The following is a 15,125-nucleotide window of genomic DNA, read 5'->3' as shown; positions in this document are numbered from 1 at the left end:
GCATTGTTGGGATTTGGGCGTCTTTGATCAAGGTTTTGGTCTTGTTGATTTCCCCACCCAAAGTTTGGGTGATTCCTCCATCCAGGGTTGTAGGTCTTGGAGTATGGATCATGGTTTTGCCTAGGTGAATTCCCAATGTAGTTGACTTGCTCCTGACTTCCCTTTGCTTCTTCATTCACTCCTTCTTGGGTTGTTGATGAAGTGGTGATTGCTGCTACTTGATTTCTCTCCATCTTCTTGGTGAGGTCAGCCAGCTGCTGGGTAATGAGCTTGTTTTGGGCCAGCAGAGCATCTACATTGTTTAGCTCCATCACTCCTCTAGTGTTCCCTCTTTCGGAAGCATAGAAGTAGTCATTCTCTGCTACAATTTCAATGACATCTATGGCTTCCTCAATGGTCTTCTTCTTGTTCAAAGATCCTCCGGATGAATGGTCTACTGCCTTCTTTGATTCATATGACAGGCCTTCATAGAAAATGTGCAGCTGCACCCATTCGTTGAACATATCTGGTGGGCACCTCCTTGTTAGGTCCTTAAACCTCTCCCATGCTTCATAAAGAGTCTCACCATCTTGTTGCCTGAAAGTTTGGACCTCAGCTCTCAGCCTATTGATTCGTTGAGGAGGGTAAAATCTTGCTAAGAATTTGTTCACCACATCTTCCCAAGTTGTCAAGCTCTCCTTCAGGAAAGACTCCAGCCACTTGGCTGCCTTATCTTTGAGTGAGAATGGAAATAAGAGCAGTCTATAGGCGTCAGGATGAACACCATTAGACTTCACTGTGTCACATATTCTCAGGAAGGTGGTTAGATATTGATTGGGGTCTTCTTGGACACTTCCTCCGAACGAACAGTTGTTCTGAACAAGGGTGATGAGCTGTGGCTTCAGTTCAAAATTATTGGCGTGGATGGTTGGCTTTTGAATGCTACTTCCACAGTTTCCTGTGTTTGGATTGATGTAAGAGCCTAAAACTCTTCTATCCTCCCCAGCATGATTTGCTCGACCTCTTCCGCCATGGTTGTGAGTCTCTTCTTCATGATGGTTTTCCATGTTTTCTTCCATGTTTGGTTCAAAGTATTCCTCCTCTTCCTCAGCACCAACTACTCTTTTTCCTCTTGCTTCCCTTCTTAATCTCAAGAAGGTCCTTTTAGGTTCAGAATCAAAGGAAGTTGAAGCCCCGCTTCTTCTCTCTGTCATACAACCAACAAGTACAAGCAAGGAAAATAGATGCAAAAAGTATTTCTGTCAGAATTACTGTTAATGTGAGTGATGCAATATATCAAACAGTTAGTGGGTTAGTGAAATGAATTGTAAATAACAAAGAAAAAGTAGGGGGAATGGAAGAAATTAACTAAAACAGAAAGTAAATTACTCAAATAGAAAATTAAATCAAACAAAACAAAAATGCTCAATCTAGTTATCTTCCAATTTAATCATTGTTGATGCACAATCAATCCCCGGCAACGGCGCCATAAACTTGATGCACGGAAAACTTGTCTCATAACAAATTTCCTTCGGCAAGTGTACCGAATTTGTCGTCAAGTAAAAACTCACAATAGAGTGAGGTCGAATCCCACAAGGATTGATTGATCAAGCAACTTTAATTAGAGGAATATTCTAGTTGAGCGAATCAGAATTTGGGTTGAGAATTGCAGAAAATTAAATGACGGGAAAGTAAATAACAAAAAAGTAAATGCTAGAAATTAAGAGCTGAATGTAGATGACGGAAAGTAAATTGCAGAATCTTAAATGGGAATGGGAAAATTGCTCATAAAAGTGAATGACTGAAATTAAAGAGAATGGGTAAGATCAGGAATGGGGAGTTCATTGGGCTCAGGAGATGTTGCATTCTCCGGATCAATTTCATTTTCATCTCTTCCTCAATTAATGCACTCATTGATCTCCTTGGCAATCTTAAGTAATCGAATTACAATTTCTTGTAATTCAATCTCTCAAATCTTGATTAATAGCCAATTCCTTGGTCAATTGCTCATGAGAAGAGATGAAGTATGGTCACTGATTATACCACATGCATTTCCCAAATCAAGTGTTGAGAGGATTATAGTCACATATCCATCCAAACCCAATTTGGTCCAGCATGAGAAAGCATTTCTAGCTTGATCTCTTCATTCCTCTTTCAAGGTTCAGAAGAGATCCAAGTATGAATAGCTTCTTTTCCAAGATAACAACCCAATTGGATGAAGATCGAAAGCTTTCAAGTAAAATCAAGAGAAAAGATAGAAAAAGAATAATGAAAACTAGTATTGATCCATCAAATTACAACAGAGCTCCCTAACCCAATGAAAGGAGTTTAGTTGTTCATAGCTCTGGAAAATGAAAACAAAGATGGAGAATACATGATGAAACTAGAAGTGCAGAGAAAGTAAAATACAGAGAGTAGTTCTATGCCAAGAGGCTCCCTATAATTTCCAACTCTATTTAATTCAAAGCTACTCCTATATATACTACTCTTCTGTTCTTCTAGTTGGCTCTTCAAGTCTTGGGTATGGGCCTTTGGATCTTGAGTTTGAAGCACTTCTCTTCTTCATTGGGCTTGGTTTTACTTGCAGAGAGAAAGTGTGAAGTGGGCAGAGACTTTAGCTCAGGACGTTAGTGGTGTTAACGTTCAGTGAAAATATGGGTTCGAGAACGTTAGTGACAATCACCTTTTTCACTAACGTTCCTCACCCAAGTAAGAGCCACGTTATCTTCAACGTTAGTGGCATAAACGTTGCCACTAACGTTGCCTCTTTGTCCTTCGCACACGTTATTGGGACTTGCCTTTCCCAATAACGTTGAGAAGTCTCCCCCTTCCCTACGTTAGAGTCCACGTTAACTTAGTTAACGTGGCTCTTTTAACGTAGGCTTGCCAACCTTCGAGAACGTTAGTGACACTTACCATTGTCACTAACGATCCAATGTGCCCCTATTTCTCACGTTAGAGTCCACGTTAACTAGGTTAACGTGGCTTCTAACGTGGTCATGCTAGCCATCTCCAACGTTAGTGACAAAGTTGAGTGTCACTAACGTTGGCTCATCATTCCCTTATCCACGTTAGCTTCCACGTTAACTAAGTTAACGTGGGAGTTAACGTGGCTCATAGTGGCTTGTGTGGGCTCATTCCAACGTTAGTGACAATGTTAGGTGTCACTAACGTTGGCGATCCCCTCCCTTCTTCATGTTAACTTTCACGTTAACTAAGTTAACGTGGGAGTTAACGTGGCTTATTGGGGCTTGTGTGGGTTCCTTCCAACGTTATTGACAATGTTTAGTGTCACTAACGTTTTCGACCACCTTGTTTCTTCACGTTAGCTTCCACGTTAACTAAGTTAACGTGGGAGTTAACGTGGCTTATTGTGACTTGGCCAACGTTAGTGATAAAGTTGAATGTCACTAACGTTGGCTTCCCCTTTACTTCTTAACGTTAGAGGCCACGTTAACCAAGTTAACGTGGCAACTAACGTGGCCACTTATGACCTTGGTCCAACGTTAGTGATAATGTTAAGTGTCGCTAACGTTGGCTCCATTTCCTTTCTTCCACGTTAGAGTTCACGTTAACTTAGTTAACGTGACTCTTAACGTGGGCAATGATGGCTTCGAGAGCGTTATTGGCAATTACTTTTCTCATTAACTTTGCAAGTTACTCCCATTCCACGTTAGTGTTAATGTTAGTGTAACTAACGTAGCCACTAATGTGGTTCTTCTTTGCTTCCTTTGTCCTGAAATCAAGCAATAAAGTACATCAAAGTTCTAATCCAAGTCATGGGAAATACAACATCCAATTTGTCATTAAATTCATGCAAAATCCTCATGAAATCATGTAAAGTGCACAATGTATGCTTGAATCAAGATGTAAGTGAATATCTACCCAAAGCTAGCTTATTTCTTAAGGAAATGCATGAAACTACCCTAAAAACAGTAAAGAAAAGGTCAGTGAAACTGGCCAAAATGCCCTGGCATCATGGACGCGGTCAAGGTCATGAGAGACGTCATACTAGTACTCAGGGACCAGGATCCAACGCAAATAACCCGGTAGATTTTATGGCGGCGTTGGAGAATATGGCTACTACTATGCAGGCCACTACTGCGGCCCTTGGACAACAGATGAACAACCATGGCAATGACAAAAGTGGAGCTTAGGGCCCGATGACACTGGCAACCTTCCTGAAGAGCGCCCTTTGGCGCAAGGGCTACGCTCTTTTCAAAGAGCGCTGAAGATGACATGCACACGTGGGTGACACGTACGCGTGACAAGTGTTGAAGAGTTTGATGACGCGCACGCATGGGTGATGCCTACGCGTGAGTGTATGAGTGTTATGCCCTCCTCAAGAATGCTACGGCCTCCGCAAGAACGCTACGCCAGCCTGGGAGTGTACCAACTTGAAGTATGAAAAGCCCAATTTGAGAAACTTGCAAGTACACCTGAGGAGTCGGGAAATTTGTATAAATAGGTGGTACTTTGAATCTAGAAGGAGCTTTTTTAGCCTGAGGACTTTTAGCTTTCAGAATTTTGGACTTTTGGAATTTTTACCTTTCTTTATTTGTACTTCGATTGATTTTTCGTTTTTGGGAAAATTCTGTTTGTACTGAGAGCTATGATTAGCTAAATTCTCTCTTATTGGGGGAGGGAGCTCTATTGTACTTGATGGATTAATTGATAGTGAATTTCTTCTTCTCTTCATCTTCTCTTTAATTTTCATGAAGGAATTTAATTCTTTATGCTTAGTGTCCAATCATCTTGGAAAAGAGGTTAAATACAAATTAGGTTTCATGGGAGCCTTAGAAAAGGAAACATGAAACCATGCTTGAAATCCCTTCTCACATTGAGTAGATCTGGGTTTTGGGATTGGATACGGTGACATGAAATCTACCCAAATATTTAGATCTATGAGGATGTGTGGTAAAATCAGGGACCAAGCTTATCTCTCTTCATGAGCAATTAGACCAAGGAATTGGCTGATTATCAAGATTTGAGAGATTGAATCACCAAAAAATTGGGGTTCAATCAATCATGATTGCCAAGAGGTCAATGAGTTGCATGATTGAAGATGAGATGATCTTAATTTAATCCAAAGAGAGCAATATCTCCCAACTCCAATGAATCTTCCCTATTCTTATCTTCCCTATTCTTTTATAGCTTTCTTTAATTTCTGCTATCAACCCACCCCCCATTTACAATTCAGTCATTTATATTTTCAGCATTTTACATTCTTGTCATTTACATTTCTGCACGTTATTACTTTCTTTTATTTTACGTCATTTACTATTTTTGCTATTTAGAATTCTGCACTCACAATTATTCTTGATTAGCTTGACTAAACCAACCAGTAACTGAAATTGTTCAATCAATCAATCTCTGTGGGATTTGACCTCACTCATAGTGAGTTATTACTTGAAGACAGTTGGTATACTTGCCAAAGACATATTCATTATATTGATATAGTGAATTTCGGTCATCAATTATCAAACCCCAGGAAGAGGAACAAGCAAACTCCTTCTCAAGAGATATAATGCAAGATCCTATGGAGGAAAATGAGGAAATCAATCAAAAGAGTTCATACTCTAGTGAATTAGAGAACTCTTCACCCTCACACATGGAAGAAGAGAAAGATACACAAATAAATGAGGAAGATGCAAAAACGAAGGAGGAAGATGCACAAACAAAGGAGGAAGCCATGCACACTCTATGCTTGCACATTCCAATAATTCCGGAGAAAGCCATACAAGTTCATATAATTCTATGCATGCAATCTCCTGAGAAGAAAAATCTGGATGCACTGCCCATATTTGAATTGAAGTCTTCTCCCCCAACACTTGAATATGCTTTTCTTGTTCCTAATGAAACAGAGAGTGACATAGAGGTTGAGTTTATTAAACCACCAATTCAAGAAATTCTTGATGAAGGGTACACTCCAACCATGACACAACACCCAAATTTTAAAATCAAAGAAGTGAGGGCAACTAAGGAAAGCACTGAAAAGGGGATTGTAACCAAGAAACAGAAGAAAATATCCATGAAAAAGAGAAGGTCAGCAAAAAATAATCCAATCTCTACCCCAACAAGAAAGGTGAATCAAGCTAATCACAATAAAAGAAAGCTTGTTGGGAGAAATTTATATCAGGTGGAACTAATTTTCTCCTCTTCTCCCTTGGAGTCATTTCTTTTAACCAACTGAAAGAAGAAGAAGAAAAAGCAACAATCAACCATCAAGCTAGTGACGTTAAAGAAGCGCTTGTTAGGAGGCAACCCAACTACTAGTATCCTTGGTTTTGCAGTTACTTTTGTTTTAATTTTATAGTTATTTTGATTTTAGCATTATAGTTATTTTAGTTCTGGTTTTAAATTACTTTATCTCAATTCTTTTTAGAATTTTTCTTGTTTTACATGTGTTTTGGTCATGCAGAGTTATTAGAATAGGAACAAGAGCAATTAAAAGGAATTTTTGACACCCTAGAGTTTTTCTCTGCTTGGGGACAAGCAAACTTTTAAGTTTGGTGTTGTCGCTTCACCTATGGCTTTTCTGTTTATTTTAATGGCACCAAAGGGAGGTGAATCATCTTCACGGAGGAGCATAGCCTAAAGAATGAAATGGCCACTAGGATAACTGAGGTGGTTGAGTTTCTTTCATTCTATATTTCCTCCCGTTCTTATTATGTCATATTCCTGTCTTCTACTATTTTACTTGGTTTTTGCATGATCCTTTGTTATTTCAATTCCTAGGTTCTAGTTTGATTTATTATTTTAATTCTATTATTTAGTTCCAAAAAGTTGTTGATGACAAGTCATCTTAGGCTAGTTTCACAAGCCTTTTTCATCTATTTTACTTGGTTTTCATGCATTTCTTAGGCAATAAGTATGTGTTTGGATGAGAAATTCATGCTTGTCTTGATTCAATCAAATATTGTTAATTTTATACATTTTCATGAGATTTATGCAAGATTTAGTTGATGTTATGAATGATGCAAAATCTTGTGGATTTGGCAAGGCTTTGATGCATGTGTTTCGTTGATGATAGGTGAAGTGAAGCAGAGGAATGGCAAGAAAAAAACAGAGGTAACGTTGGAGCCAAAGTTGGTGGCCCAACATTACCTCGAACGTTGATGAAGGGAGGCAAGCAATGTTGGAAGTTGAAGGCAACGTTAGGCAAAAAAGGTTGTCAACGTTGGAGAGAACGTTGGTGAACCAACGTTACCTCCAACGTCTTTGATAAAAGCTAAAAGTTGAAGTTGGAAAAATTGGCTTCGACGCGTACGCGTGGACGAGGCGTACGCGTCGGCGTGGGAAAATTGCAATCCACGCGTACGCGTGGGTGACGCGCACGCGTAGAAAGTTCAATGTTGGAGGTAACGTTGCTGATCCAACGCTAGCTCCAACGTCCGCGACAAACTCTTTTTGGAAAAATTGACTGTGACGCGTACGTGTCCATGACGCATACGCATGAGAGGCAAACGTTAGCAGTTGACGCTTACGTGTGGAAATGGAAAAATGGCAAGTGACGCGTACGCGTGGGCGATGCGCACGTGTGAATTGGAAAATTTACAGCCTTCACGCGTACGCGTGGGCCACGCGCACGCGTGACTTTGCAAACGTTGGTGCTCCAACGTTGAGTCAAACGTTGCAAGGAACGCCCAGAATTTTTTTTTCTTCAAGTAACGTTTGACCCAACGTTTATACACAAACGTTGCCACCAACGTTGAGGCCAACTTCAATACAAATTACACCCATGCAAACTTGTGAACGTTATTTTGCCAACGTCCTCATCAGCAACAGTTAGAGCCACTCTCAGCTAGCTTCAATCAAGGCCAAGGCCCACATCCAAATACATTGAAGACCCATTTTGGGATGAGAAGAAGAGAATAAATAGAAGAATTTTAGAAGATGAAAAAAGGAGGATTGGATAGGAAGGCAAGAGTAGTAGCAGTAGGAATAGGAGTAGAATAGCAGAGCTCTCTTGGAGGATTAGAGACTCCAGAGAGCTTAGCTTAGGATTTTAGTTTGATACACTTTTTTTCTCTTCTGCACTTTTACATTTTAGCTTGTATTGAACTTCATTTTACCTAATGCAATTTAAATTTCCTACACTTCTATTCTTCTGCAATTTTACATTTCCGCTCATATTCAGTTTAATTTACTTTCATGCACTTTAGTTTCTCTTCAATTTTTCTTAGAGCAATGATCAATTAAACTCCACTTCATTAGGGGAGGAGCTCTATTATAATTCACATGATTGAGTGAATTTCTCTTTCTTCTCAATTTATTTGGGTAACTATAGGATATCCTCTGTTTTGATTGAGATTAATTCACTCCGGAAGGGGGTTTAAATCTGTTGAATGCTTGTGTGAGCCTCGGAAGGGGAATCATGAGCATTAGAATTGAGGCTCTATCCTTCATAACTCTCTTGATCAACACCATTCGGGAGGAATTGAGATCTTGAGAGATTATGTGGCTTATGAATGAGAGACATGTACTTAACTTCTTCTCATGATAATTAGATCAAGGAATTGGCAAGATTGATTGTGATTAGAGAGATTGGATTGCCAAGAAATTGGGATCCAATCAATTTCAATCCTCCATAGATCTACTCATATGATTGAGAAAGAAGTTGAGACCCATTTGATTCATGATGGATTATGATATCTCCAATTCCTAATGAATCTTATTCTCTGTTATTTTTCATTTTTATTGCTTTGAGCTTCATTTAGTATTCTGTCAATTTACTTCCATCACTTTACATTTCTCGCAATTTATTTTCTGTTGATCCAATTTCACTCAATTCACCAACTGTCAGCTTAACTAGACTCATCACCATACTAAAATTGCTTGATCCATCAATCCTTGTGGGATCGACCTCACTTTTGTGAGTTTTACTACTTGATACGACCCGGTATACTTGCCGGTTAGTTTGTGTGGAATCAATTTTCCCTCATCAAGTTTTTGGTGCCGGTGCCGGGGATTGATTTAGATCAACAATGATTAAGTGAGTGATAAGGCTAGATTAAGAATTTTTTTTGTTTTTATCATTTAATTTTTTTTAATTTTCTATTTTCTCTTGATACTAAGGTGTTTGTGTTATTGCCTCACTAAGAAATTCTTATATGTGACATGAGGAATTTTAATTTTCCTTGGTGATTGTGTTTTACAAAATTCAAATGGAGTTCAACTCATATTTTGATCAAACAAATTTCGTGGGATATTACCCACCATCACCAAATGACTATTCTAATGGTGGCTGGGAATATCACCAAGAAATGACAGATTATGAGCAATCCAACCAGTGGGAATATGCTCCAGAGCCACAAAATGATCAAGCAGATTACATGAGATATTGCCCACCACCACAAGATAATTTATGTCATTATCCCCATGGTGACTGGGAATATCAACAAGGAATGAGGGAGTATGAACAATCAAGTAAAATGAGCTACCTCCCAGAGCCACAAAGTGACTCATATTGTTATGACACTTACACAAATTATGACTAGGAAGGGAATTTCAATGTTTCATATTCTAATCATCCAGAGACATCATCACTTGATTATGCTGCCAATACATTCATGCAAAATTGCTCCCCAGGACCAAAGAATGATCCATACTGTAATGAATTCAACAAATACTCAAGTTATGATTGGGAGGATCAAAATCAAAGAGCATTCAATAGTCTATACTCCACTTATCAAGAGCCATCATCACTTGAGCGTACCTTCAATTCATTTATGCAAAATTGTCCAACTCACCTCCTAGTTTCTCACTTGAAAATTCTTCATCACTTGACTATGCCTCAACACAAAGTTCATTCCAAGATCCATACAACTCATTCCACCAACCACAAAACTCATTACACTACACAGAAAACTCATTTCAATATTCACAAAATTCATTCAATACCCCTCAAAACAACTTCACCAAAACACATCCATGTCCACAAAATTACTCTCAACCTTCATCTCTTAAGCTAGCAGTTGAGGATTACCTTCAAAGTGTCATAGAATCTCAGGAAAGAATTAGGCAATCGTGGAAAGAACAAGAAATCCTCTACAAGAAGATGGATGGGCACTTAGAGCAAATAAGGAGAAACTTAGGATTGCCAAGCATTGAGAATGAGGACCAATATGTGAGTGAGAAAGTGGAAGGAGAGGCCCCTGTGTCAAGTGAAATTTCAATGAAGAATGAAGTGGTGGAGGTCTATGAGCCTAGGATTCCATATCTACAGAGGCTACTTGAGGTGACAGAGGAAAATGGAAACTCACTCCCAAAGGACTCAACGAAAAAACATGCAGAAGAGGGGGAGGAAGTCAATCAAGGAAGTCCACACTCAATTGAGGCAGAGAGCTACATAGAGGAAGGGTTCATTAAACCACCAATTCAAGAGGCTTTTGATGAAGAGAACACTCTAACCATCACACAACAACTAAGTCTTGATATCCAAGAAGTGAAGGCAACTAACAAAAACACCGAAAAGAGGATTGTGACCAAGATACCAAGGACAACATTCATAAAGAAGAAAATGTCAAGTGCAAACAATCCAACCCCTACCCCAACAAGCACAGCAAATCAAGTAAATAACAAAAGAAAGCTTGCTAGGAAGAGACCAAGACAAGGGACACTGACTGGCTCTTCTCTCTCTTTGAGGTCATTCTTCTTAACAAACTAGAAGAAGAGGAAGAAAGCCATGAACAACATGTCAAGCTAATGACATTAAAAGAGCACTTGTTGGGAGGCAACCCAACCAAAGGTAGTTTTCTTTTCCTTTACTGTTTCAATAAGAAAGTTCAGTAAATTTCTCTGCATTGCAAGGAGCTAAGTTTGGTGTTGCATTCCAAAGAAATTTAAGGGTGAATGTGTAATTCTAAGTTTGGTGTTCCACCACAGATTTCATTAAGAACACATTGTACCCTCAGCATATCAGCTCCAAACAATCAGAGAAACTACTTAACAATTGTTTAGTTTCTAGTTTATAGTTTATTTTCTAGTTCATAATCTGTTTTCTAGTTTATAGTTGTTTTCTAGTTCATAGTTTATTTTCTTAATAAAAGCGCTTGATGTTTCTTCCATGTATTCACTCTGATGCTGATGCCAGGGCATTTTGGCCAGTTTCACTGACCTTTTCTTTACTGTTTTTAGGTTAGTTTCATGCATTTCTTTAGGAAATAAGCTAGTTTTGGGTAAATATTCACTTATGCCTTGACTCAAGCATACATTGTGCATTCTACATGATTTCATGAGGATTTTGCATAAGTTTAATGACAAATATTATGTTGCATTACTCATGACTTGGACTAGAGCTTTGATGCACTTTGTTGCTTGATTTCAGGACCACAAAGGAGCAAGAAAAGGGGAGGTAACTTGCAAAGATTAATGAGAAAAGTGATTGCCAATAACACTCTCAAAAAGCCATCAATGCCCATGTTAGAGAGTCACGTTAACCAAGTTAACGTGAACTCTAACGTGGAGAAAAGAAGTTGAGCCAACGTTAGTGACACTCAACATTGTCACTAACGTTGGCAATTACTCATAAGTGGCCACGTTAGAAGCCACGTTAACCTAGTTAACGTGGCCTCTAACGTTAAGGGGGAGGGAGAGAAGCCAACGTTAGTGACACTCAACATTGTCACTAACGTTGGCCTATGGTGCTAAGTACCACGTTAACTCCCACGTTAACTTGGTTAACGTGGGAACTAACATAGAGGATGAAGAGTTGTCGACAACGTTAGTGACACTCAACATTGTCACTAACATTGAAGCAACCACACAACCCCCAAGAGTCATGTTAACTTCCACGTTAACTTGGTTAATGTGGAAGCTAACGATGAGAAATGAAGGATGAGCCAACGTTAGTGACACTCAACATTGTCACTAATGTTGAGATGGCTAAAAGATGGCCACGTTAGAAGCCACGTTAACCTAGTTAACGTGGACTCTAACGTGAGACCTAGGGGCACATTGGAACGTTAGTGACAATGTTGAATGTCACTAATGTTCTCGAAGGATGGCAAAGGCCACGTTAGAAGCCACGTTAACCTAGTTAACGTGAGCTTTAATGTGAAGCAAGAAGGGGCACACTGGAACGTTAGTGACAATGTTGAGTGTCACTAACGTTCTCGAAGGATGACAAGGCAACGTTAAAAGTCACGTTAACCTAGTTAACGTGGGTTTTAACGTGAGGCAAAGAGGTGCATTGGAACGTTAGTGACAATGTTAAGTGTCACTAATGTTTCCAAACTTGGACTTTCACTAAATGATTAACACTCCTTACGCCCTGAGCTTAAGTCTCTGCCCACTCCGCACTTTCTCTCTGCAAGTAAAGCCAAGCCCAAATAAAGAAAGGAACTGCTTCAAACTCAAGATCCAAAGGCCCAAAACTTGAAGAGTGAACTAGAAGCTGAGAAGAGTAGTATATATAGGAGCAGCTTTGAATTGTAAAATAGTTCTGGAAGCTGAGGAATTACTCTCTGTATTTACTTTCCTTGCAATTTCTAGTTTTATGATGTATTCTCCATCTTTATTTTCATTTTCAAGAGCTATGAACAACTAAACCCCTTTCATTGGGTTAGGGAGCTCTGTTGTAATTTGATGGATCAATACTAATTTTCATTGTTCTTCTTCTATCTTTCCTCTTGATTTTACTTGAAAGATTTCGATCTTCATCCAATTGAGTAGTTATCTTGGAAGAGAAGCTATTCAAACTTGGATCTCTTTTGAACCTTGGAAGAGGAATGAAGAGATCAAGCTAGAAATGCTTTCTCATGCTGGACAAAATTGGGTTTGGATGGGTATGTGACTGTAACCCTCTCAATACTTGGTTTGGGAAATGCATGTGGTATAATCAGTGACCATACTTCATCTCTTCTCATGAGCAATTGACCAAGGAATTGGCTATTGATTAAGATTTGAGAGATTGAATTGCAAGGAATAGTGATTCAATCACTTAAGATTGCCAAGGAGATCAATGAGTGCATTGATTGAGGAAGAGATGAAAATGAACTTGATCCGGAGAATTGCAACATCTCCTAAGCCCAATGAACTCCCCATCTCTAATCTTACCCATTCTCTTTAATTTCTGCGATTTACTTTTATGAGCAAATCCCCCATTCCCATTTATAATTCTGCAATTTATTTTCAGTCATTTACTTCCATTCATTTAATTCTAGCATTTACTTTTCTGTTATTTACATTCCCGCCATTTTATTTTCTGCAACTCTCAACCCAATTTCTGGATTTGCTCAACTAGAACATTCTTCTAATTAAAGTTGCTTGATCAATCAATCCCTGTGGGATTCGACCTCACTCTATTGTGAGTTTTTACTTGACGACAACTTCGGTACACTTGCCGAAGGAAGATTTGTTGAGAGACAAGTTTTCCCCGCATCAAGTTTATGGCGCCGTTGCCGGGGATTGATTGTGCATCAACAATGATTAGATTGGAAGATCACTAGATTGAGCATTTTATTTTGTGAATTTCATTTTTCTGTTTGAGTGATTTACTTTTTGTTTTAATTAAACTTCTTCCCTTCTCCCTCTACCCGTTTGTTTTTCTTTGTTATTTTCAATTTTGTTTGCTAACCCACTAACTGTTTGATATATTGCATCACCCACAACTAACAATAACTCTGACACAAATACTGTCTGCACCTATTTTCTCTGCTTGTACTTGTTGGTTGTATGACAGGGAGAAGAAGCGGGGCTTCAACTTCCTTTGATTCTGAACTAGAGAGAACCTTCCTTAGACTAAGGAGGGAGGCAAGAGGAAAACGAGTAGTTGGTGCTGAAGAAGAAGAGGAACAGTTTGAGGAATACTTTGAACCAAACATGGAAGAAAACATGAAAAATCATCATAAAGAAGAGACTCACAACCATAGCAGAGGAGGTGGAGCAAATCATGCTGGGGAGGATAGAAGAGTTTTGGGCTCTTACATTAATCCAAACCCAGGCAATTGTGGAAGTAGCATCCAAAAGCCAACAATCCATGCCAACAACTTTGAACTTAAACCACAGCTCATCACCCTTGTTCAGAACAACTGTTCGTTTGGAGGAGGTGTTCAAGAAGATCCCAACCAACATTTGACCACCTTCCTGAGAATATGTGACACAGTGAAATCTAATGGTGTTCATCCTGACGCCTATAGATTGCTCTTATTTCCCTTCTCACTCAGAGACAAGGCAGCCAAGTGGCTGGAATCCTTCCCAAGGGAGAGCTTGACAACTTGGGAGGATGTGGTGAACAAATTCTTAGCAAGATTCTACCCTCCTCAACGAATCAATAGGCTGAGAGCTGAGGTTCAAACCTTCAGGCAACAGGATAGTGAGACTCTGTATGAAGCATGGGAGAGGTTCAAAGACTTAACAAGGAGGTGTCCACCTGACATGTTCAACGAATGGGTCCAGCTGAACATTTTCTATGAAGGGCTCTCTTATGAGTCAAAGAAGGCAGTAGACCATTCATCTGGAGGGTCCTTGAACAAGAAGAAGACCATTGAGGAAGCCATAGATGTTATTGAAACAGTAGCAGAAAACGACTACTTCTATGCTTCCGAAAGAGGGAACACAAGAGGAGTGATGGAGCTAAACAATGTAGACGCTCTGCTGGCCCAAAACAAGCTCATTACCCAGCAGCTGGCTGACCTCACCAAGAAGATGGAGATGAACCAAGTAGCAGCAATCTCCACTTCATCAACAACACAAGAAGGAGTAAACCAAGAAGCAGAAGGGAGTCAGGAGCAAGCCAACTACATTGGGAATTCACCAAGGAAAAACTATGATCCATACTCCAAGACTTACAACCCTGGATGGAGAAATCACCCGAACTTTGGGTGGGGAAGTGAGCAAGATCAAAACCAAGACCAGAGATGTTACAACTCCAACAACAATACAGCTCACCAGCAATTCACCCAGAGGACATCTCAACACCCCCACAACAACACTTCTCCACACACTTATCAAAACCAAAACAGCAAATCTGCTCCGAATCACTCATCAATTGATGACAAGCTCTCTAAGATTAAAACCTTCATCGAAGGAATATGCAGAGACATTCAAGACAGTAAAGCATTCAGAGAGGAAGTGCAGTCAAACATGCAGAATCAAAATGCTGCCATCACAAAACTGGAGACACAAATCAGCTATCTTTTTAA

General features: G+C 39.4%; 2 non-coding genes across 2 annotated transcripts; one reads left to right on the top strand and one right to left on the bottom strand.

Moving 5' to 3' along the window:
* The first annotated feature begins 498 nt into the window (after window positions 1–498).
* Window positions 499–605, top strand: LOC112739489 (small nucleolar RNA R71). The gene has a single exon (XR_003170425.1). It is a non-coding gene; the product is annotated as a small nucleolar RNA R71 (small nucleolar RNA).
* A 13,651-nt stretch (window positions 606–14,256) lies between these two features.
* On the bottom strand, window positions 14,257–14,360 carry LOC112740100 (small nucleolar RNA R71). The gene has a single exon (XR_003171035.1). It is a non-coding gene; the product is annotated as a small nucleolar RNA R71 (small nucleolar RNA).
* Window positions 14,361–15,125: the final 765 nt, after the last annotated feature.

Source organism: Arachis hypogaea, chromosome 13 (assembly GCF_003086295.3).
Source record: "Arachis hypogaea cultivar Tifrunner chromosome 13, arahy.Tifrunner.gnm2.J5K5, whole genome shotgun sequence".
NCBI classification, from domain to species: Eukaryota; Viridiplantae; Streptophyta; class Magnoliopsida; order Fabales; family Fabaceae; genus Arachis; species Arachis hypogaea.
Note: the sequence above shows the minus strand (reverse complement) of the source record. Positions and strands in the feature narration are given on the sequence as shown.